The sequence below is a fragment of the Mustela erminea genome, chromosome 21 (assembly GCF_009829155.1).
Source record: "Mustela erminea isolate mMusErm1 chromosome 21, mMusErm1.Pri, whole genome shotgun sequence".
Taxonomy (NCBI): Eukaryota; Metazoa; Chordata; class Mammalia; order Carnivora; family Mustelidae; genus Mustela; species Mustela erminea.
This window is the reverse complement of record NC_045634.1, coordinates 27,810,442-27,836,224: the sequence shown is the minus strand read 5'-3', so window position 1 is coordinate 27,836,224 and position 25,783 is coordinate 27,810,442. Positions and strand designations below refer to the sequence as shown.

At 36.6% G+C, this 25,783-nt stretch overlaps 1 protein-coding gene across 1 annotated transcript in view; it reads left to right on the top strand.

The window, feature by feature from the left end:
* Window positions 1–25,783, top strand: part of TENM3 (teneurin transmembrane protein 3) — a 1,246,978-nt gene that overhangs the window by 403,038 nt on the left and 818,157 nt on the right. Inside the window, exon 3 of the mRNA XM_032328838.1 lies at window positions 2,612–2,692. The gene's annotated coding sequence lies outside the window, so the exon portion shown is untranslated. The remainder of the gene's footprint in view (window positions 1–2,611; window positions 2,693–25,783) is intronic.

Sequence of the window (25,783 nt, the reverse complement as noted above, 5' to 3'; positions counted from 1 at the left end):
TACTTGTTTTTGCTCAGCATCGTATAAACAGTATTTGTCTGATACGGTGCCAGGGACATAGCTGATGTGCAAGAAGTATTTCTTCAATGAACAAATAAATAAGAACCATGGAATTTTCTTGGAGAAATAATCTTAGATGATATGACTGGGTTCTTGTGCCAGATGATAAAATGTACAGAGCCAATAAGATAACTAGAAAAGAGTATTTAATCAGCATGGCTTTAGCACAAGACCCACACATTTTCATATGAAAACACATTAAGTTTCTTCGGTTAGAAATCCAAACTGAGGAGCCCACAGCTTCTCCAAAATGCAGTGGAACCAACAGCTTCCTCTGCCGGCCATTTCCGGTAGTCACGTAGGAAGCAGACAGAGATCCTCCAGTGCCAAGCTACTTGTATGGATTTGTAAAACCCAAAGGTTTGACCACAGAAAGCAAACAGCAGTTTGTGTAATCACAGTTCTCCTATAATTGCAGTCTTTAGAGTCACAAATGACCAATGAATCCCTAGATATAATTTGGGAATTGGCTGGTCCCCACCCCCACCTTCTGCCGTGGCACTAGGTACCACCTACTCCACCATCCCAGGCTCTTAGTGGGACATCTGATAACCAGGAACTGAAGAAACAGAGCATCGGCTACTTAAACTGTAAAGCATAAGCCATGGGCCTGAGTGTTCCACAGCATAAAAAACCAATTTTTCATCAAGGTAGAGACTATAAGGAAATGTAACAGGGATCTGCCTCTTATGTGTTCCAGCTCAGAGTGTGCCAACGTGCCCCAGCATGGCACCCTAGTATGGGACTTGGGGCTCAATTGGAGAATTATGTAGAAATCAAGAGAATTAGTGAACAGTAGTTCCAACTCTGACCAGGAGAAAAAGCACTGATCAGCGTTGGCTTTGGGAAGAGTGACCTTTGGCAAATTACCTAAGTCTTATGTTCAGTTACCTCTTCTGGAATCTTTGGATAAAAAATAGTTCTTGCTTTATAAGATTGTTATGGAGATTAAATGAACTAATCAGTGGGGTGCTTGGGTGGTTCAGTGGGTTAAGCTTCTGCCTCCTGCTCAGGTCATGATCTCAGGGTCCAAGGATTGAGCCCCGCATTGAGCTCCCTGCTCAGTGGGGAAGCTGCTTCTCCCTCCTTCTCTGCCTGCTGCTCCCCCTGCTTGTACTCTCTCTGTCAAATGAATAAATAAAATCTTAATTAATTAATTAATGCACATAAAACACTTAGTACTAATATGCTCAATAAACATGAACTCATCGCTTTGAGGTTGTCTCTGGGGTTCCATGTCCACACATGTCCAAGTTGTGGGGAAGAGTCACCGTGCTGGGGGAGGAAAAAATACCTCAATCACCTTCAGGGACCAATATCTACTGAATATAATCATTTGCAGAGATCTTTGATGTGCTAAGAAAATGTCAGAGTGCCATTTCATAGAAATAACTACCTACCGGAGCAGATCATATCCTCGTGTAAGGTGATTTGCAGATTTTTAACAACTGGTATGGCTCAGGCACAAATCAAGATATTCGCTATAAAAATTGGTGCTGATGTTTGTGCACAACGGCCAAATAGAAGGTCAGCTTCCATCACCCCCCAATTTTTGTCATCAACCATAAATACCTTGCACCTTACCAAGTCAACAAACAAAGAAAATAAAACACTTTTAGCATTAGTCCTGATTGAATTTCAAAGCACTCTGTTCTTGAGCAGAGTGTCCTCCATTACATTTTTCTCCCTCGTCTTTCTTGATGCCAGACTCCTGTGAGCCTCGTGCTTCCTCTCTGATTGCTTCCTCACTTACCTTTTCCTTTCTGGTAAATGGAACCGAGTCTGTCCCTAGCCCTCCCTCTTCAGACTCTAACTCTCCGGAGTGACCCCATCTATCACCATTGCTTTCGTGATCACTTCTCTGAGATTCGTAACTGCTTAGCCCTGTCTGTTGGACCTCATTGGTTCCTCTGCTACAAACTCCCACTACAGCTACACTACACACTGCAATAATCTTTTGTATTGGCTTGTCCTGAATCCCTGAACCTAGCTAGTGCCTCGGTCACTGCAAGTGACAACTTCTAGACCCAGGACTTCACTGATTCCAAATCCTCTGAAAATGTTTCCCAGTGAAACTGAAAGCATTCACCTCCCCACCCCCTTTTCCATTATGTTCAAACTCCCCACTTGGTCATTTTGTCTCATTTACCTGGATTGCCCCCCCCAACCTTTCTTCCCTGTTCCAGTTCCTGCCCACCTTCTTTAAGAAATCAGATTTTTTCTTGAGGATCAGCTGAAGCCCCACCCCCTCCCGAAATCTTTACCCATCCTCCTTCTTGGAAGTAACCTCCTGATTCCCATAACATTTGATCTATTCCTCTTTAATGGTATTCACAAATTTGGCACAATTTTTGTACTTCTTTATTTGCCTAATTTCTCCTGTACCTCCTGGTACATACAAAGATACTTAGCAATTGCTTGTTACATGAAGGGTTACGTGAATGAGTTATCATTTTATAGTTATGGAGATATATACATTATAGTATGATGTATACAGTGATAGTAAAATAAATATAGTATAGCAATTTTTCTATTTGTACTGGTTCTCCAGGTTTGTAAGACAACCAGCGTCTTTGCGTGGCAACGCCAATGAGTGATCTGATACAAAATTGGAGGAGAATACACCTTTTTGGTAAGTAGCCTTTAAATTTTAAATCTGTTATCAAAAGCTAATGTGCCTCTATTTTGCTTAAAGCCTTGTTTTATAAATTTTTAAAAATATTCTGCTGTATTTTCTTGGAGATTAGAATTGATGAGGAAAGTTTTCAACAAAATTATTATCTTTTATAGACACTAGCATACAGCCTTTCATTTCTGACACCATGCTGAAGTGATTCCACATAGTTTGGGGAAGAATTGATGTTTTTGTGTAAATTCTATTGGAGTATAACATTCAGAAAAATGTACAGGTTGTTAAGTCCATAGCTCAATGAATTTTCACAATGTGAACACATCCGTAAAACAAGACACAGCTGAGAAACAGTGTTACATGCAACCCAGTAGATCCCTACAATCGCATGCCCTTTTTTTAAGATTTCCTGTCTCCCCACCTTCCCCAATCCCCACCCAGCACAGTTAATTACCCTCATGACTTCCAACACTGCGAATTAGTTTCCCCTGTTTTTAAATGTTATGTGAATAAAGGGACTATCTTTTTAAATGGCTTAAAAATAAAGAAAAAATTGAAGAAGTGAGCAGGAAGGCTGAGTGATTTTTCTATTTATGCAACAGCTGTGTTTCCAGATGATTTGACAGCTAATTGGAGTCATATTGCTTTTATTCTTAAACCTAGCAAATATCACCTGTTTTAATTGTGGGTCACTGCTGATTAAGCACTCCACTCGGGTTTTTCCTTGTATGTGCGCTTAATAAATTATAGCCTGCCCAAGATCAGGAAAGGTATTCATCACGTCAAATGTTTACAGCAACTGTCGCTTATAATTAGAGCAAAAGATTTTCTTTTAGCATTGACTGATTTAAATTGATAATTAATGTATGATGAAGATCTTTCAGTTTCTCAAAGGAACCAAGAAAATAGGTAGAGGTACACTTAGATCAGCTAAAGGCTTAATGTCACATTTGTTAAAGGCCTTATTGTATTTAGCATAATAAATGAGAAATGGAATCACATTATTTCAAGAGAGGTAACTGCCTTTCCGGTTATCTATTCAAGGGAAGTCCTTGCTAAGAGCCTCCTCATCTCTGTTAATTGTGAGGCTTCTTCCTAAGAAATAGTAATTAAACCTTAACACTCCAAATGTTTCACTTAATGGCTTAGATTGTAATTTATTGGTCAAGATCCTGGAGACAAAAATATTAGAGTTTCTACCTAGCCTACTTTTCCCAAAAAACTCTCACTGCTCGATTTCTTGTATACTGAAATATATAATAATTTATTAATTATTAATATACGAATGAAAATTAATTATTAATATAATATATTAAATGTGACTTGCCCTACTTAATTTTCATTTTAGGGCAACTGGTGCTGTTTTTAAAAAATGACTTCTATAATTCAAATCATCTTTGTTTTTTACCTTTAGTGTCATTAATTATCTGCCTATTTTACCAAATTTTGTCCATTATATGTTATTTATCTTTTATCCAGAGAAACTTCTTGATCTGCTCCTAAATTTTAAAGACACTCTCCAGTTTAGAGAGCTCTGTAGTCTCCTTTATACCTCTATCACCTCAACCTGTTCTTGAACATGTACTTAATTGTCTTTAATTATGTGCATTTTGCATATAAGAGACACATTTAAAGTAATATTTCCTAACTATGTTATTTAAAACTCTTCAGTGGTTCTTCTATTTATTTTAAAGAATATGTATGTTATAAAGTATTTATAGAGTTGCAAGATTAAAATCGACATCAAAAAATGCAACACAGTAATATCTCAACTTTTTAAAATGTTGGGAATTACAAAAATAGCTACTTGGCATATATTCCATTCAGCTATTAATATGCATTAAGTGTGAAAAACAAGGAGTTCTTTCTGTCATCAAGACAGGGTCAATCCCTAACCACTCTCCCTCACCAGTAACTTTCTATCTGGAGATGAGTTTTTGCCTACCCTTGAACTTCATTTGAATGTGGTCGTGCAATGTGTGCTTTTCTGCTTCTAGCTTCTTTTATTCAATGTGGTATTTTTGAGTCTCGTGGCTGTTGCTTAGTTTAAAAGTAGTTTTAAGTTCAGCCTTTTTTCTTTTACTCTTCAGTAGTATTTCATTAAATTAATATACTGCCCTATCTATTTTTATTATTTTCTCATGGGGCATTCGGGTTGTTTCCAGGTTTTACATATTATAAATAAAGCTGTTACAGACATTTCTGTAAAAGTCTTTGGTGGCCATGTGTATTCATTTCTCTTGGAATAATATCAAAGAGTGGATTTCTGGGTCATGGAGCAGGTGTATGTTTAACCGTAAAACAGACTGCTCAACAGTGCTTTAAAGTCTTTGACCCATTTTTCACTCCCACCAGAGATGCATGAGAGCTCCATTTCTCCCAAATCTTTACCAACATTTGATGTTATTAGTCTTCTGGGTTTTAGCTTTTTTTGTGCGCTCACTGTGGCTTTACTCTGTATTACCTTTGTGATTAGTGGTGTACGGATATTTTTGTGTTTGTTAGACATCTATATATCTCGTTTTCCTTTGAAGGGTCTATTTGAATTGTTTGCCCATTTGCTGTGTTTGCTTGATTTGTGAGAGTTTTTAAAATATAATTTGGAGATAAGACTTTCGTTAGATTTTATATACAGTGAATCTTGTCATTAGTCTGTGGCTTGTCTATCTCCTTAACTATCTCTTTTGATAAATAACTGTTTTTATTTTGATGAATTAGTCATTTTTTTTTTCTTGTATGGTTCGTGCTTTCTGTGTTCTCTCTAAGAAATATTTGCCAACATCAAGTTTGAAATCATTAAAGCTTTGGTCTTACATTTGGATTTATGATGATATTGAATTAATTTTTGTGCATGGTTTGAGGTAGGGGTTGAGATGCATTCTTTACACATTTTTATTGCACTTATTCCGGCATAATTTATTGAAAAAATAATTCCTTCCCAATTGAATCTGTTTGGCACTTAGTGAAAACGAATAGATCATATCTGTTTCTGAACTGCTTATTTTATTTTATTGATCTGTTTCATTATCTCTATACCACTACCGGACTATCTTGAACAACATAGTCTTGAAATCAGGTAATGTAAGTCCTCCAACTTACATTACATCCTTTTCAAGATTGTGTTATCCTTTTCAAGATTGTTTTAGCTTTAGATCCTTTATATTTCCATTTATATTTTAGAATGAACTAGAAAATTTGTATTTAAAAAAAGGGAAAACAGAAAGAAAGAAAGAAAGAAAGAAAGAAAGAAAGAAAGAAAGAAAGAAAGAAAGGAAGGAAGGGAGGGAAGGAAGAAGGCAGGGAGGAAAGAAGGAAAGAAAGAAGGAGAGAAGGAAGAAAGGAAGGAAGGAAGGAAAAAGTGAAGAGAAAATCAAAAAGTCCTGTTGAGCTTTTGATTAGATTGCAACCAGTCTATAGTTCAATTTGAAGAGAAATAACTATTTTAAAATGTTGAGTTCTCCAATACATGAACATGGTAACTCTCTACTTAGATCTTTTTTTTTTAAAACATGTTATGCTTTTCACTGTAGAATTTTCACATATTTGTAAAGCTTATTCTTAAATATTTTGCTTTTTGTGCTATTATAAGCCACATTTAAATTTTCACATTTAACATTTCATCACTTGCTGCCATTATGCAGAAATACCACTGATTTTTTTTACTTTATATCCTGCAATCATTCAAATTGCCTTACTACTCCTAGTAATTTTTCTGCAAGCTCCTCTGGATTTTTATGTAAATTGTCACTTTGTCAATGAATAAAGAATTTTACTTCACCTTTCCCAATCTTTATGCCTTTTATGTCTTTCTCTTTGCTATCATATTAGTTTGGGCTACCTGAGCCATATGACATAGAAGGTGAGAACAGACTTCTTTGCCTGTTCCTGGCCTCAAAAGGAAAGTTTTCAATCTTTTATCAATAAGTGTGATGTTAACTTTAGGCTTTTTGTAGGTGCTTTTTCAGACTAAAGAAGTTTTGTCTGATCCAAGTTTAAGTGTTCTTTATAATGAATAGGTGTTGAATTTTGTCAAATGAATTTCTTCTTGCACATATTGAAATGACTATGTGACATTTCTTCCTTTACTGATGATTTGGTGGATTGAACTGATCTTGTAATTCCTAAACCCTTTTTGCATCCCCAGTATAAATCGTTACTTTGTTGTAACGTATGACCATTTTATATAATCTTGGATTTGACTTGACATTTTATTCATAGAAGTTAGCTAGCTTTATATTCTGGAGGACATTGGTCTCTTCTTTTCTTCAAGAATTTTTGTCAGGTTTTATTATTACGGTACTGCTAACCTCATTAAATGAACTAGAAGGTATCTAAGTATTCCCTCCTCTTGTCTTTTCTTATAACTTTTCTAGATTCATTATCCATAAAACTTGATAGAATTCACCAGACAATCCATCTCAGCTTGAAGTTTTCTTACTGGGGAAATTTGTAATTACAAATTTAATTCTTTAAAAGATACAGAGCTTTTACATTTTTTAATTTTTATGTTAATTTTGGTAAATTGAATTTTTCAAAATATTTATTTCATATAAGCTATCAGTTTCCCACAAATGCTCATAATATTCCTTTATTATCCTTTAAATTTCTATATCATTTATAGTCATATTTCTTCTGTCATTCCTGACATTGCTAATTTGTGTTTTTTTTCTTTTAATATTTTTTCTTTATCAGCTCTGCTGAGTTCCATTAAATTTATTAGTCTTTTCAAAGTACCAACTTTTGGATTGTAAATTTTCTGTCTTTTTAAAATGTAATTAATTTTTATTTTTACTGTTTTTTCTTTTCATTTTAACTTGATCTTCTTTTTCCAAATACTTAAGACAGTAACTTGGATTATATCTTTAAATCATTCTTCTTTTCCTATATCAATATTATAAAGCTACAAATTTCCCTTGGATCTTTACTTTCACTACATCCCAATTCTTATTCATGATATTTTCATTGTCATTTAGTTACAAATATCCTCTGGTTCCCTTTATGATTTACTGCAGATTATTTAGAAGGGTGTTGTTTTAATTCTAAATACTTAGAGATTTTTTTAGATCTCTTATTCTAATTTAATCTCCTTCTCTTTAGAGTTGCATTTTGTGAGATTTCCATCTTTTGAAATTGTTGAGACATTTTATTTTGTAGCTGATTACATCATAATGGCTATCTTGGTGAATGTCCTAAGTGCGTTTGAAAGAAATGCATACTATGAAATTGTTGGGTGTTGTGTTATATAAATAAAACTTCTTCAATTTGTTTGGTCATGTGGTTGAAATCCTCTTTATCCTAACATTTTTTTTTTAATCTATGCGTTCTATAAAATACTGAGAGAAAGGTCCTAACAGTCTCTAACTATGAATATAGATTTACCAGTATTTCTGTTGTTCTGTCAACATTTTGATTTCATGCATTATTGAAGCTTTGTTGTTACCTGCATACACATATGTTGTTAAGGTTATTGTAAGTTCCTAAAGAATCAAGGCTTCTATTTATGAAATATTCTTTCATTTGCAACATTCTCTATCTTTGTGTCTGCTTTGTCTGATGCAGACAGAGCTCTATCACCTACTTTTGCCTATTGTTTACGTGGTGTATCTTTTCCTAGTCTTTTACTTTCAATCTATTGGTGTCTTGTGACCAAGGTGAATTTCTTGAGATAATATATACTTCTTTCTTGTATTTTTCTGGTATGCCTTATAATTGGAGGGTTCAGCTCATTGCATATAATAAATTGTTGCAATTTAAATCTACAATTTTGCTATTTATTGCATTTCATTTTGACTCTTCAGTTCCTCATTTCTTTTTAGAGGGATTAATCCAAAAATTTTTTTGATGATTTATTTATTTATTTGAGAGAGAGAGAGTCTGAGGGAGAAGGAGAGAGACTCTCAAGCATGCTCTGCACTGAGTGTGGAGCTCGAGATGGGCTCAGTCTCACAGCCATGAGATCATGATACGAGCTGAAACCAGAAGTCTTCCATTCACCAAGTGTGCCACTCATGGGCCCCTAATCAAAAAAAAATTTTTTTTCAATAGCCACTTTAATTCCTTCATTCAGGCTCTTTAGTTGTACCTAAGATAACTTTTTACGTGTTTATAACATGCAGTCTTATGACAATCTACTTAGTATGCTTTGAAAAACATTTTAAAACACTAGAAAAACAAAATTTCATTTGAACCTTCATTTTTGTACTGTTTTTTTGTCATATATTTTAGTTTGACACACATGAACACACGGCAATTTCATATTATTATTTTTGCCATAAAGGGTCTGTTGTTTAGAGAAACTAAGTGTATTAGTTTGGTAGTAGGGTTGCGTAACAAGCTGCAGGCTGTGTGGCTTAAACAAAATCAATGTATTGTCTCCCAGCTCCACTGGCCAACGAATCCCAGCTCAAGGTGAGAGTAGGGCTGTGCTCCCTGTAGGTGCTGGGGAAGCTCTGTCGCAGGTCTCTCCCCAAGCTTCTGCTAATTCCTGGGCTTGTGGCAACAGAATTCCAGTCTTCACAGGGTATTCTCCTTGTGCCCAGACACATGTCTCTGCATCCTGGTTTCCCCTTTTTGGATGGGCATCAGTCGTACTGGAATCAGGTCCTGCCTATTGATCTCATCTAAATGTGATGACAAAACTGCAAAGAGCCAATTTCCAAATAAGGTCAAATTCACAGATGCTGGGGTTTAGGACCTCAGCATATGAATTTGGGGAGCTTTAGTTCAACCCATAATACTAAGAGAAGGAAAAAAGAGTGTGTGTTTGTGTGTATATGTGTATACATACATATGTACACATATGCATATATAATTATATGCAATAATATATAATCATTAAAATTATAACATATAATATGTCAATATATGTATGAAATATAACATATATATCTCCCCATATATTTATCATTTTACATATTCTTCATTCCTGTCCATAGATCAACTTTCCATCTGGTATCATTTCCCTTTAGCCTGAAGATATTTCTGTAGCATTTCTGGCAAGACAGGTTTGCTAGTGACAAATTTTCTCAGCTTTCAGTTATCTGAAAATCTTTACTCTATTTTAAAAGATTTTTTTTCTTTTCTATTCTTTTTTTTTCTTTCTTTTTTTTTTTTTTTAACTGGACATAGAATTCTGGGTTGAGAGACTTTTTTTTTTTTTCCCTGTCATTAGAGGTGTCATTTAATCATCTTTTGGCTTCCATTGCTTCTGATCTGAAGGTGGCCATCATTCCTATTATTATTTCCTTATAATAAGATTTCTCAGGTTAGCTCTTTACATATGGTAAGCCACACAATTCTTTGTTGTGGGTGGCTTCCCTAAGTGTTGTACAATGGTTGACAGCATCTCTGGCCTTACAGAGTTGCCATTAGCACCTACAACCACTCCGAGTTATGAAAATCAAATATGTCTCCAGAAATGACCAGATTTTCCAGGGGACAAAACTGTCCCCAGTTAAGAACCATTGCTTTATATATAATGAGTCTTTTACTCTTTGTACTAATTCAGGATTTTCTCTTTATCCTTGGTTTTCAGCCCTGATGTGACTAGGTACCTCTTTGCTTATTTCTGTTGTTGTTTTTCTTTTTGTCTGTATTTCCTGCATGGTTTTTGCTGAACTTTTGGATCTAAAAAATTAGAATGCTAGTTTATTAGTGTGTTAAGTATTTTTTCCTTGTTTTCAAATATTTTCTCCTTTCTCCTCTGAACGTCAATGAAATGTATGTTGGATTACTTGATATTTTCCTCTGGGTTACTAAGGGTGTGTTCATTTATTTTATATTTTTGACTTTTTTTATTTTGAAATATTATAGATTCACAGAAGGTTTCAAAGAAATGTACATGGAGGTCTGTGAACCCTTAATCCAACCTTGCCTGTGTTTGCAGCTTGCATAACTATATTGCAGTATCAAAGCTAGAAAATTGATATCGTTATAATCCACAGAACTTATTCACTAGTTAGGTATGCACTCATTTGTATGTATGTGTGTGTCAGTAGTTCTGTGCAATTTCATCACTTGTATAACTTTGTGTACCTACCACTACAACCAATATACAGAACTGTACTAGCAATTAAAATTACAAGTTCTTAAAAATACAAGGATCCTTCATTTCACCTGTTGACACCTACACCCATCCTTCCCCATTCCTAACCCCTGGCAGTGACTAATCTGTACTTGGTGTCCATAATTTTGTTATTTAAAGAATTTCATATAAATGGAATCATATAGTATGTGAACTTTGACTTTTTTTCCTACTATAACTCCTTTGAGGTTCATCCAAGTTATCGTATGTATCAAGAATCCTTTCCTTGTATTGCTGAGTGGCATTCCACATCATGAATGTACCACAATTTGTTTAACCACGTATCCTTTGAAGGACAGTTTCCAGTTTGGAGACTACTAAAGCTTCTATGAACACTTATGTACAAATGTCTCATAAAAATATACTTCTCTGTGATAAAAGAGAAGTTGGTTGTCTGGTATATGCATGTTTAATGTTAAAAGAAAATGTCAAACATAGCTGCTCTGGAAGAGTATGGAGTTTCCTCAAAAAGTTAAAAATAGGACCTACAACTCAGCAATTGCACTACTGGATGTTTACCCCAAAGATACAGAAGTACTGAAAAGAAGGGACACCCGCACCCCAATGTTCATAGCCCCAATGCCCACAATAGCCAAACTGTGGAAGGAGATTAGATGTCTTTCAACAGAGGAGTGGATAAAGAAGATGTGGTCCGTATATACAGTGGAATATTGCTCAGCCATCAGAAAGGATGAATACCTACCACTTACATCGACATAGTTGGAAGTGGAGGGTATCATGCTAAGTGAAATAAGTCAATCAGAGAAAGACAATTATCATAGGGTTTCACTCATGTGTGGAATATAAGAAATAGTGCAGAGGATCATGGGGGAAGGGAGGAAAAACTGAATGGGAAGAAGTCAGAGAGGGAGACAAACCATGAGAGACCCTCGACTCTGGGAAACAAATAAAGGACTGTGGAAGGGGAAGGGGAGGGTGGCAAGTGGGGCTTGGGCGTTAGGAGAGCACATGATGTGATGAGCACTGGGTGCTATACGCAACTCATGAATTACTGTACACTATATCTGAAATTCATGATGTACTATATGTTGGCTCATTGAATTTAAATTAAAAAAAGAGAACATGTCAAGCTATTTTCCAAATTGGTTATAGTATTTTACATTCCCACTAGCAGTTTATGAATGGTACTTTTTTTTTACATCCTTCTCAGCATTTGGCATTATCAGTATTTTATTTTAGCCATTCTGATAAGTCTGTAGTGATACTTCATTATGATAGTAATTTGTATTTTCAAAATAGCTAATGATATTAAAGATCCATTCATGTGGTTATATTCCAGGCATATTCATCTTTGGCGAAATTTTTTTTTCCTGTCTTTTGCCTATTTACTTATTGGGTTGGTTTGTTTTTTAATGCTGAATTCTGAGAGTAATCAATATATTCTAGACACAAGTCCTTTGTTGATATGTGATTTGCAAATATTTTCTGTAACTCTCCTAAAAGAGTTTTTTATGAGCAAAAGTTTCTCATTTTCATGAGGGCAAAGTTAGCAACTTTTTCTTTTATGGGTAATGCTTTGGGGGTCAAGTGTAAGAATTCTTCACCTAGTTTTAGGTCTCAGACTTTTTTCTATGTTGTTCTTTTTCTTTTTTTCTAAAAATGTTATGCTTTTATATTTTACATTTAAATCTCTGATCCATTTTGAGTTATTTTTTGTACAAAGTGTGAGCTTTAGGTTAAGACTGATTTTTAAAAATTGCCCATGGATACCTATTCATTTATTTTTAATCTTTTTTTTTTCCTCTGTGTTCTTGAGATTGGGTAATATTCTTTGATCTCTTTTCAAGTTTACCAACCCTTTATTCTTCAGTCTCCAGTATTCTGCTAAGGTTATCCAGTGGATTTTCACTTTAGTTATTTTACTTTTCTACTTACAAAAGTACTTAGATATTCTGTTCTCTACTGATAGTCCTCCATGTGTTTAATCATTGTGTACCTATTTTCATTTAAGTCCTTGAGCATATTTATAATAACTGTTTCAGGTCATTGTCTGCTCACTTTGGTATCTAAGTTTAGATATTTTAATATCTAAGGATATTAGATACTAATATTAGATTAGATATTTATGGGGTATATTTTGATTGCTTGCTTTTCCTCTTGCTCATGAGTCACATTCTTCTGCTTTTCCACATTTACAGTAATTTTTAGTTATACTCTGAACACTACTGATATTTGTCATAAAGAATTCCAGGAGAATCTGGTTTATGTTATCTTCCTTTAAAGGTGTTGAGTTTTGTTCTGGTAGACCACTAAATCAAGATTATTTTTATTTATTTAATTATTTTTTTAAAAGATTTTATTTATTTATTTATTTATTTGACAGAGAGATCACAAGTAAGCAGAGAAGCAGGCAGAGAGAAGGGGGGAAGCAGTCTCCCCACTGAGCAGAGAGCCCAAAGCGGGGCTCCATCCCAGGACCCTGGGATCATGACCTGAGCCAAAGGCAGAGGCTTTAACCCACTGAGCCACCCAGGCACCCCTAACTCAAGATTATTTTTAAACCATTAGGATGATTTTACTTTTTGTTAAGGTGGCTGTATCTCCCTTTCATCCTAGGCCTTAGGGCATATCCTTTACTCTAAGTCTTTATCTTTACTCTCAGTTTGTAGCCTGTCTATAATTTCAATTCAGTGCTTTCAAATACTCAGTGTATTCTTACCACTCAGACTCAGTTGGCTTTAACAACTCTCAATCCTGCATGACCCCAGACAAAAGAGATCAACAGAAATATCAGCTCTCAGCCTCACAGTAAAGAGCCAATTCTGTTCCATCACCTGGAATGTCACCTCCTGTATGTGCAACCCAATCCTTAGCCAAAGACCTCCGAGAATCTCTACGCCGTCTTTCACTCTTTACTTCTCTTAATCCTACCTGGGAGCGTACTCCTTTCTTGTACCCTACAATGCAAGTTTCTAGATGCTTCTGTTGTCCTGAACTCTGACCTCTGCCTACTCTGACTAATGATAACACAGTGCTCTACTTTGGCTCTACTTCCTTATATGCATTCTGGACACTGCCATAGGGCAGATAGCCACAACAAACACTGTTTCCTTTATGGACTTCCTGTCTCTCGAAGATCACAGTCCTCTGCTGCCTGTTACCCATTGCCTGAAAACAGTTGTTTTATATATTCTGTTCGGTTTCTTTGTTGTTTAGGGTGAAAGAGGATGCCCAGTTCCCATTACTTGGTCATGGCCATGTGTGGAAGTTTTAATAATTCATTATAATTTTCCACAATAGACAAAATAATTGCGATGAATCTGTTTTCATTTGGTAGAGTTTAAGGATATCTCATGGTCTTTAACTCCAGCCAAATGAGGTACCCTCCCATCTTTTATAAATAGAGTGAACACATCTCCTGGTTTTCTTCACATTTTCTCAGGTAATGCCTATTACTAATAGTTCCCCATTTGACTCCCCAAAATATTCTAGTTTGAATAATAAATTGGCTACTTTATTTATAAATATTAATAATAATAATGTTTAGAGTGAGAATCCTATATAAGCTAACTTTCTTTATTATATAACCATTTTTATCATGTAGTTTACATTCCCTGAATTTAATGTTGTTATTTCTTTTAGGATTTTTTTTTTTTTTTACTAATATGTAAGTTTACATGCAACCTTCCTCTTTCTATTAACTAGTGCTTTGTGATTCATATTTCAAATGTGGTCAAAATGTGTTTTAAGAAGAAAGCTTCATAACACAAACCATACTTTTATTAGAATATTTCTTACATAAGCAAAATGTATCCTATTTACTCACAATTTTTTTTTTTCTTTTTAGAGGCTTTTTTATTATTGAAAGATAGAAGGTTGCTCTTACTCATGTGGTTGGTTAGGTGAACTCCATGGACCCAGTGTCTAGAGCCCTGGCTTGGTACCAGAATGATAATAGACAGGGACATTGAAGTGCTTGAGGGAGGAGGAGTTAAGACTCTTTCTTCTCAAATCTCTCTTCTCAGTTCCTCTAACAGTCGTTTACATTTTAGCTGTTGTGACCTGGCCTTCTGAAAAACACATAGGAATGGTGCCCAATCACCATACAGAAAAGAAAGAGAAACAAATTATGCAGAGAAAAATGTCCTATATTTACCTTATATTTGGAAAAGAATGAAGTACTTGAGTCAGGCAATATTTGAGAGTAAATGTGATATCTTTCTGGCCATAAATATGATTCCTCTTACTTAAGAGGATTGTGTTCTCTGGACTGCATTTCTGGACATGTAGCCAATGCCTTTATAGCTTAGTAAACATGATGTAAGGCAGGTACTTTTGTTCATTATTTATTTTCTTTGAATACACACCTAGTTAATGCAGACTGACAACCTGTATAGTCACCTAGTTATTTTTCAGTTGCCAAGTAATATATCATATTAAAGATGGTAATAAATGCTGAACTTTCAAATCTTATGCAAATGTGTTGTATTTCCTCTATCTCCTGTTCAGCAATTTATTATTTTTATGTTTTTATATTGAAAACTCTTCATAACCGATTTAATGTCAGGCCGGTACCTGCAATGATATATGGAAAATGCCTTTCATTAACTGGAAGGTTTTCTTTTACGATAGTCCTTTCAGAAGATTCAAACTGTTAGTCAGAGGCACTTATTTTGAGAGAGTAGCAGCTTGGGTGCTGTAATACGTTCCCTCTGTTTTAAAACATCCCAAAGAATGCTGTCAGCTCCAAGTTTCTATACCTAGTATCTACTAAATCAGATCAGACCATTTTTATATAACGGTTGCAAATGTGTTTTTTTGAATGTTAAATCTGTTTCTATTTTTCAATCAATTTAAAATGTGTAGAAAAAGTGTTCTGATTGTATATTATCCAATTTTCATCAGCTGCCGGAAGGAAATGCTGTGAAAATCTGTGATTTAAAACTCTTAAAACTTCTGCTTGAAATGCATGTTTTGTTAAGAACATTAGAGATGCAAAGTATGTTAAACAGAATTTTGATGTCTTTATTAATAGCATTTAAAAGTTTTAGATTTCAGATAGTCATAGATTTTATTCTCCTTGATTTTACAAGGTCATGTATTTTAGACCTTTGTTTTTCATCCTTTGGAGACAGCTGGAATTGTGAAGGAAACTGGTGAAATAAATAGTTCCATTATTAAAAATAAGGCTGGCCTTCCTAAGATTTAATGGAAATGATATTTTACATAAGACAGATAAACAACATATATACCAGTAACATTTAAAACCCACGGTGTATAAATCACTTCCCTATGAGTCATGTAAAATACTAAGATCTTGTCTTCCTTGAGTTTATAATCTAGTTAATGTTGATGTGTCAAAAGAATGATATGTACACCTAAGTGCTGTTTGGGTTTGGAGGAGGAAAAAAGCAATTGTCTTCTAAAACGTCAACATTGAACACCTGGGTGGCTCAGTCGGTTAAGCATCTGCCTTCAACTTGGATCATGATCCCAGAGTCCTGGGATGGAGTCCCTCATTGGCATAGCTGCTCACTCAGCTTCTCCCTCCAACCCTCCCCCTTGCTCGTGCCTTCTCTTTCTCACAGTGCTCTCTCTCTCAAATAAATACATAAAATCTTAAAAAAGATTTAAAAAGTATAACATCAACATAAAATGGGATTTGAGTCAAGGCATGAAACTCATGCATCATAGTAATTCACGATGAAAATACTATTGAATAGTAACAAATTTAAAGGGAATATAATTTTTATTAAAGCCAAGCAACCTACATGGATATGAAAAAAAAAAGGTGAAAAAAAAAAACTTATTAGAACAGATGCTTTTCTCTTTTAGAGTTATATTTGGTTTCATACTAACAGAAAAAAAAAGAAGAAGCACTGAAATTCTGTTAATTAGTACTTTATTTAGTTTTTCATGTTGACTTTTACCTACTTTATCAGTATTTTGTGCATGCTCAGGTAAGAGATTGCCAAAAAATTGTGACTTACCTCTCCAGGGATGGACTTTTGTACTTACTGTAAGTTCCAGGCAATGGCAGCTTCATGGTGCCATTTGGGTGTTTCATAAGCCTTCACCCTTCTGCCGATGCGGTATTGGATCAGGTCCAAAATGGCAATGGGGGCTCCAGTCCTCACATCTCTCCTCCTGGCCTACAGTAAGTGGAGGGACAAAGAAAGTTGGCAGTGCTTCCTTTAAGACGGCTTCAAGGAGGCGAGCCTGGGTGGCTCAGTGGGTTAAGCCTCTGCCTTCGGCTCAGGTCATGGTCTCAGGGTCCTGGGATCAAGCCCCGCAACGGGCTCTCTGCTCAGCGGGGAGCCTGCTTCCTCCGCTCTCTCTGCCTGCCTCTCTGCCTACTTGTGATCTCTGTCTGTCAAATAAATAAAATCTTAAAAAAAAAAAAAGAGGCTTCAAGGAAGTAAAACACTTTACTTATGTGGTACATGAGCAACCCAACACTAGTCACATCAACACATCTGCTGCAAACGCATCTTTTAGGTGCGAGCGGGATTGCCTAGCCTTAAGTGAGCGCTGGGTTTTGTTAAGGAGAGGAAGGAGATCACTGATGCCTAAGCATATCACGGTTTTTGTCATTCCTGCTAAATATTTTTAATGTCCATGGTGCAAATTGTGGCACCTGCCAGTCGAAATGAGTCTGGGCTGACTTAGGGTCCTGAAGGGAAGGATATCTCTTGTGAGGTTGATCAGTTCCTGGTACCCAAATTGCTTTTGGCACCACCCATGTTAGTTCTTCGATTTTATGCAGATCATGAAAAAAGTCCTTGAAAATGGTGAAGGAAAAGGTAGATGTCTAGAACGCATAGTTAACTTGTGCAAAGGAGCGTCGGTGTATTTGAGTGGATGGATAGATAGGTATATAGGTAGGAGATTGTGTAGTTAGGTTAATAAAAAGAAAGAGAAAAGGAGATGATGGGGCAAAGGGGGAAGAGGAAGAAAACTAAGGAATTGGAGGGAATGTTTAAGGATAGTCTAGTCTAATCAAAATGTCGATCTCTGTGTTGACCTACTCTGCCGATCATTTATTTTCCCAATGCGACACGTCATTCTGCTCCGGCATGATTTTCTGTTTGTGATCCTTATTATTATTTGTAGATGATGCTGTTTTTCCACATTTATAGATGCTGTGCATGTACCTCAAACATAGCCCCAAGGAAGCTTTTTTCCCCTAATATTTTATCATACGTTCCATTTCTTATTTACTTCTTAACAAGGGATGAATTTCTCTTCTGAGTGCTTTTCTGTGAATCTGCTTCTGTGTCACCTTCCGTGTTGCTTCACGCTGGTGGAAGGGTGGTGCTAGAGACTCATCCCTTTAAAAAAAAAAAAAAAAAGATTTATATATATATATATAGAGAGAGAGAGAGAAAGAGAATCTAGAAGACTCCCCTCTGAGCCCAGTGTGGGGCTTGATCTCACAACCCTGAGATCATGACCTGAGCCGAAATCAAGAGTCAGTCCCTTAACCCACGGAGCCACCCAGTTGCTCTTCTCTTTCCTTTCCACAAGAAGAATCAGCTCTCCTCACTCAGTCTGGGATGAAAATGGGTCCCCTGTGTTGGGCAGTTCCATGAGAGTCTGTGGTTATCCCATTAAAGATCTCTCTGCCATGGGAAAGCGGGACTGCTCCCGTGTAACTATTACATATACAGAAATATAAGGGCCAGGCTGCAGAAATCAACACTGTCTGCTGACCTACATTCAAAAAGAATAATGTTCTGTGCAATTTGCACAATGAACTACTGTCTTTGTACATCAGAGGGGAAAAAAGGGAAAAAAAAAAAGTTCTCTGCAGAATGTTCAGTGAAAGAGATTACCTCCAACCATATTAAAATGTTTTCAGTGACCCTCTTAACTGGTTTGGCGGAATGTCAATTCCCCATTTCTCTCAGCAATATGGACAGTCCAGTGGAAATGAGGGAGAACTGAGAGAATGTTGAGCGGCTGCTGAGTTAGAAAACAAAGTGCCAAGTGAAGACACCGTTCGTAATCTATTCCCATGGGAATGCATTTAATATCTGCGGTACCGTTCAAATTTCTGAAGGCATTATTTTTAAGTTATCATGGATGACAATAACAATAGGTAAGGAGAGAAGTTTTGCTTTTTCTTTAAAACATCTTATACTCGTCGGATTCGTTTGTGTTAGAGATCACTACGCAGAAACCCCAGATGTGATTCTTTGATGCTTAGCAGATGCCCCTTAGTCTTAGTCCCTCTTACAAAATTAGTAGACACTCTCATGGCACATAGTTGAGTGCACATTCCAGAGTGATCTGTCAAATATCGGCTCCTGCGAGCATGCCTTCTTGCACATACTGAAGAAAAAATAAGTTTATTTTTTAACATGTTTGGTTTGGATTTTAAAAATAAAATAAGTGAATTTTTTAGTGTGTCTAAGTAAATTTTTCAAAATTCAACTCTTACAGAGTCAATGGGGATGGGATAAATATTATGGGATTTTCATTTGCATTGCCCTTCCTGTTCTCTGAAATAATTTATTATAATTTTCATGAGACTTCATAATATTATTCATTCACTTCATAATTGAAACGTTGTTAAACGCTGCCTCATGTTGATTCCTGACCTATACCAGCCAAAGGCACCTTCCTCCACTCCTTCTCTCCTTTCCAACTAAAGAAGTTAGCAAATTTGATAGCCAGGGATAAACTACAAGGATGATTCTGGTCTTATTTCTTTACAGAATGGACTTAAAATTCTGGGCTTCTTAGAAAGATATGGGAGGTTAACTGATTGAAAATGATTTCAAATGTTAGGCAAATATTAATCATTGTTACTAGAAAAAAATGTTTAAAGAGAAGAAAAGATATTGGGGAATTCAAATGTGATTGTAAATTCATCAATAACAATTAGTTTATCGTTCTGACTGGCATAAAAGAGGATGTAGAATAATCAGTGGCAGTATATTGTATTCGTGTTTATTATCCACCTTTTAGCAAGAGAGCAGAAGGAAAAGTAATTTTTTTTAAGGTCATAGAATGTCAGACAAATTGTCCACAACTGTAAGAGTGCCTGGTATGGAGTAGGCACTGGAAGAAAAATTATTTAGTGAGATCTATCTCCTAGACTTGGAAAGTACCCTTGATTCAGCACAATGCTTATATAAACTCACAAAAGAGTTCCGGTTAGCATGGCAAGCCCTTCCTCTCTTGACCAAGTCAGTAAAATCGACAAAGCATTGAACACATCTCTTTCTCTGGCCAACTTCCAGCGCCAACCTAAAGGGGTCTAATAAAGACTAGCGTCAGATCAAGTCTTCTATCTCTGATACATAAGTCATGTTTTGTTTACTTAATTTTGTCATTTTGTTATATTTTACTCAAACTAATTTGGGTATGTGATGAGATTAACTCATTGAACTAGTTAGTATATGATACAACAGCCTTGAACTAGAAGCTCTAATTCTAGGAGAAATCCCGGATGTGAACACCCTCCCTACTCTGCCCATTTTAGGATAAGGATGACCCATTTAATGGCTTTACTTTGGCTCCACATTCCCAGGAGGAGTTATGCCTTGACCACATGTTTAGAAAGGTAGCACAGTCTGGGGTACTGCTGGGGGACATGAAGTTTTTAACATCGGTGATGTTACTTCTTACTAGTTTTCTGAACCCGACCCCAATAAGGGGAAGAAAACTCAGTAGAAGTCGTTAACAGAAAGAAGTTAAAGAAAACAGGAATGTAAAAAGAGTAAGTTTAAACACATTAGTCCAGGGGCACCTGGGTGGCTCAGTGAGTTAGGGCCTCTGCCTTCAGCTCAGGTCATGATCCCAGGGTCCTGGGATCGAACCCTGCATTGGCCTCTCTGCTCAGCAGGGAGTCTGCTTCCCTCTCTCTCTCTGCCTGACTCTCTGCCTACTTGTGACCTCTGTCTGTGAAATAAATAAATTAAATATTTTAGTAAATAAATAAGTAAATACATTAGTCCAGGGGCACCTAGGTGGATTAGTCAGTTAAGGGTCCCACTCTTGATTTCAGCTCAGTCTTGATCTCAGGGTCATGACTTCAAGCCCCAGAGCATGTAGCCCACTTAATAATCATAATAATAATTTATATATTAGTCCAGAAGACACAAAAGGGTTATGAATAAATATACCAGGGAAAAGTGATATCTGAAGTCAGAAAGAGGGGGTAGTATTTATTGACCACATATTATTTATGAAACATTATTCTAGATCCTGACATGTATTCACCTGGTCTTAATTTCTGACCCCCTTAGTTTATTTTGCTTTTCTTTTATTAGCATTAGTAGCACATATTAAATGTGGAACAAGTCAATGAAATATAACTAGATCTAGGTGTGTTTCCTGTGCCTTGTAGAACTGTGCCCCAGACAATACAGGAAAAACTTCCTAATAGATATTAACCCTTGAGCGGCCTGTGTTTTTTGACTCCAGCAGCCAAATGAAGGGATTGTAGGAATTCTAACATATAACCGAAATGATTCCTATATTCCTCTCCTTGCCAGGCCTCTAGACCATGAAATTCGCCTAAATTTTTGGTTTCAGGCTTTGATGACATTCTTCCCAATTAAAATTATCTTCTAAATTATTCCACATTCGTGTAACTTCTATGGTTTTGTGTACTGTTGATGGACGGGAAATATGCATCCAGGTCAGAAAGTCAAAAATTGCAGGGTGAAAAGACTCTCGTGTAATTTTGAGTTAATTCTTGAAGTTCAAGGTTTTACTTGAAAGAGCATATGTTTTCAAGGACTTCCGCGGCCCCCCTGTTTGCCTGCACAGAGTTAGGCAGCAGTACCCTGACTCTCCAGGCTCTGACTTCATTATGAGGAAAACCCTTTGTAGAGGGCATCTGCTCAATTCTAATAATAAATTTTAAGGGAGGTACAGAATCAAAATGAGAAGCAAATGGATTAATTATCCCTCTACATGGGGCCTGGGAATTCATTCATTACCTTTGTCCCTCATCACTTTGTGTACTCTTGGGTTTCTGCAGAAAAGAAATATGAAATGAGAAATGAAAGGGGTGAGTCTTTACTTCTCGGTGTTGGAATTTCAATGTAAGCATTCTAGAATAGAGAAATATCCCTAACACGGGGACCTGTGTATAGTCGGGCACTTAGGTCCTCCCGTCAGGACTGGGGTTTGAAGATGCGTAAATGCTGGTGCCCATTCTCAGGTACATCGTAGCGCAGCTGGGATGACAGAGGTGAGCAGGAAAAGACCCGGACTGCGATCCTGACCTTGACCCTAGTGACAGTGATAGCACCTTGGACACTTAATATCAAAGACCTCACTGGTAAGACGAGAGGAATAGAACCAATTATTTCTGTTCTCTAATTCAAAAATTTTGTATTCCTGTATCATTACAGACTTCTGTTTTAGAAAGGACTTTAGTCATAATTTAACAGTTTGGTCACCCAGTCCAGTGCTTTCTTCCAAAGTGGTCCAGTAGGTTAGTAAAAGTTGAAAATGGGACTTGTAGCTTAAAGTCATGAACATTAAGGTAATTACTTAAAATACTAGATTGAATCAGCCCTCAAAATGTATGATTAAGAGAAGCAGGGTGTGGAAGGATTTCAAAACAAGAACCAAAGTGAAAATGAACAGTGATCCCCTCCACACATTGTTAATCAACAATTTTGAAACTTGTAGTCTTTTTAAAAAGTTATGCACATCCCTGGAGATTCTGCCCCTATTCAAAGTTATAGCTTGTTTTTTGTTTGTTTGTTTGTTTCATTTGTATGCATAAGCATTTGTGCTTTCCAGTTATTTTTGTTTAACAGCGGCCTTAGTTCCTCCAGCATTTCAAATAATGAGTAAGAAGGCTGTTTTTCTAACCAGATCATGAGTTCTCTGAGGGTAGCGCTGAGGAAATGGACACAGAAGGTTGGACCAAATGCCTGTGTTTGTGTGTGCGTGTGCACCTCTGTGTGTGTGTTCCATTGACTTGAAGACAGGTTCACCAACTCATCCAAATCATCCATTCAGGCGTGCTCGGCAAATGTAAGGTACATGCTTGTAATATTAGATTCCATGCCACGGATCAAACTGCATTGTTATTTTTTACAACCTGCCTCATTTCACGAAGAATTTGAGACAATATCCAATTTTTGAAAACCGGCAGTGAAATAAGCTATAAATAGGGATAGAAGATTAGTACCAGGGACAAGGAGAATAGAAATATGCCAGTCATAAGATGAGTCTGGCATACTTCGTGTGAGCTTTCTGGTAGCCAGAAGAAAGAAATGGAGGCACGTTCAGTGGTAAGTTCTCATTAATGGATGGGAGGAAGCACGCCGGCCCCTCAGGGGAAATAACACATGTTGATAAACACAGTAAATAGTTGTGTTCTGCAGACAAAATACTGTGGAACTACCTCATTATTTACATTTAATTGTAGATGAATTGATTATTTCTTTATGGCATACTGATCATTTTATTTACCAATTGGGCTTCCTGCAGAAAACCTTGCTTCCCAGGTAACCAAGTAGTTATTTGGCTAACCCAATTAGTTCCAAGTTGCTTGTCTTGAAAATAGGAATAATAAGATTAACTGACTGTAATTTATAAGAATTCCTCTTTCTTTTAAAAAATTAACTTTTTATTGTGGTAAAATATGTACAGTATCAAACTTACCACTTTAAATATTTTTAATATATATATTTTGTGTGTTCTCTTAGTCACTATAAACCATTTTAACCATTTTTTTTAAAGATTTTATTTATTTATTTGACAGAGAGAGAAATCACAAGTAGGCGGAGAGTCAGGCAGAGAGAGAGAGAGAAGCAGGCTCCCGCTGAGCAAAGAGCCCGATGCGGGGCTCGATCCCAGGACACTGAGATCATGACCTGAGCCGAAGGCAGCGGCTTAATCCACCGAGCCACCCAGGCGCCCCATTTTAACCATTTTAAGTGTACAATACATTGGCCTCAAGTACATTGACAATGTTGTATCACCATCACCACTATTTCCAGAAAAAAAAAAATTTATTTTTACCATCCCAAACAGAAACTCCATACCCATTAAACAGTAACTTTCCATTCCCCCTCTTTCCAACCAGTAGTAACTGATACTCAGCTTCCCGTCTCGATAAATTTCCGTCTTCCATATACCTCATATAAGTGGAATCATGCAATATTCTGCTTTTGCGACTGGCTTATTACACTTAGCATAATTTTGTCAAGGGTCTTTCATATTGCAGTACATACCAGAGTTTTGTTTCTTTTTATGGCTGAGTAATACTCCATTGTATCCTTCCTTTTGAAAAATATAAGTTCACCTTTTCAGTCTTAAGGTTTTTCCCTGTTTTTTCCTTGAGTTGTCAAAATACCAGGAAAAATTGCCAATCTCTTAAGTACCCTTACATTACAAATCATTGTTTCAATTATTTTCTCTTACCCCGAGATTTTACTTTGGTATTATTTCCTTATCTAGTATAATTTGACTTTAAAAGAAAGCACGTTTCTCTACTCACAACGCTTCTCACACTAAATGTGTGGGTTTTGCACACCAAACAATTCTCCAATTCTCTGTGGACAGCCACTGCGTACCTTACAATGTAATTCATTTCTGACACCATCTACCCAGAGTAGGTGCAGATCCCTCTCTGGTTAAGCATTCGGTCCCATAAGACTCTCCCCTGCTTGACACGCCAATCACAATTAGTGGGTCCCCAGGTTATCCACGCTTTGTCCAACTTGCTATGAGGCAGGGTTTCTCATGACCCTATCCTCAGATTTGACAATTTGCTATAACACTTTATTACTTGATTGGCTTATTATAAAGGATATTATAAAGGATATAGATGAACAGCTAGCTGAAGAGGTATATGAGGTGAGATCCAGAAGGGTCCCTAGGGCAGGAATGTCTGTACTTGTGGAGTGTGGGGTGTATGACCCTCCCGGTACGTAAATGCAGGCACCGACCCGGAACCTGTCTGAACCCCACTGTTTAGGGTTTTTATCGAGGTTTCATTATGCAGGCATGGTTGATTACATCATTGGCAGTTGGTGATTAACTCAATTCACAGTCCTTCCCCTCTCCCCAGAGGTGAGGGTTTACAGCAGAGTGTGTGCCAGTCCCCTAATCAAACAGTCTGTTCCAACCAGCCTCCATCCTGAAGCTACCTAGAGGCTTTCAGCAACCAGTTATCTCATTAACATCAACTGAGATATGCTTGAAATGGGCTAATTATAAATCACACAAGATGTTCCTCACTCCTATTGCTCAAGAAATTACAAGTGTTTTAGGAGCTCTGTACCAGGAAGCAGGGACATAAATCAAAGATATATTTCTTATATCACAATGTCACAGACTTAGAACTTGCATTGTAAGCCAGTCTTCCTCTGGCTTCTGTGAACAAAAGTTAAAATTCTATTTTTGTTTGTTTGTTTATTTTTTAAAAATCCCAAACTTTCTAGTTTCATGTGACATCCTCCTGAGAACTCCTAATTGATCAATACAATTATCAAATATTTTCATGTTGCTCGTTGTGTAATTTGTAAGCATTGCGAGTTTGTATTTTGTTTCCCCTTGATCTGAATAGCTACTTCCTTCCTGGGAATGTCCATGAGCTCTGGATACTGAAATCTTCTGTTAATTCCTACAGTCTCAGAAAAAACTCTACAAAGTATTAAGAGTACAGAGGTTCAAGATTTTAAAACCATGATTAGAATTTAAGCAACATTACCACTTCTTGGGCATGAAAAGAAATCAGTCCTGAATGTCCATTCTACTTGATTCAAGTAAAAACAATGTATAGAAACCAAGGCATGTATCAAATAGCAATGTCTTAAATCAAGTTGAAACTGTGAAATATACATTGAATGCTAATTCAAAAATTCAACATGGGCGCCTGGGTGGCTCAGTGGGTTAAGCCGCTGCCTTCGGCTCAGGTCATGATCTCAGGGTCCTGGGATCGAGTCCCGCATCAGGTTCTCTGCTCCGCGGGGAGCCTGCTTCCTCCTCTCTCTCTCTCTCTGCCTGCCTCTCTGCCTACTTGTGATCTCTCTGTGTCAAATGAATAAATAAAATCTTTAAAAAAAAAA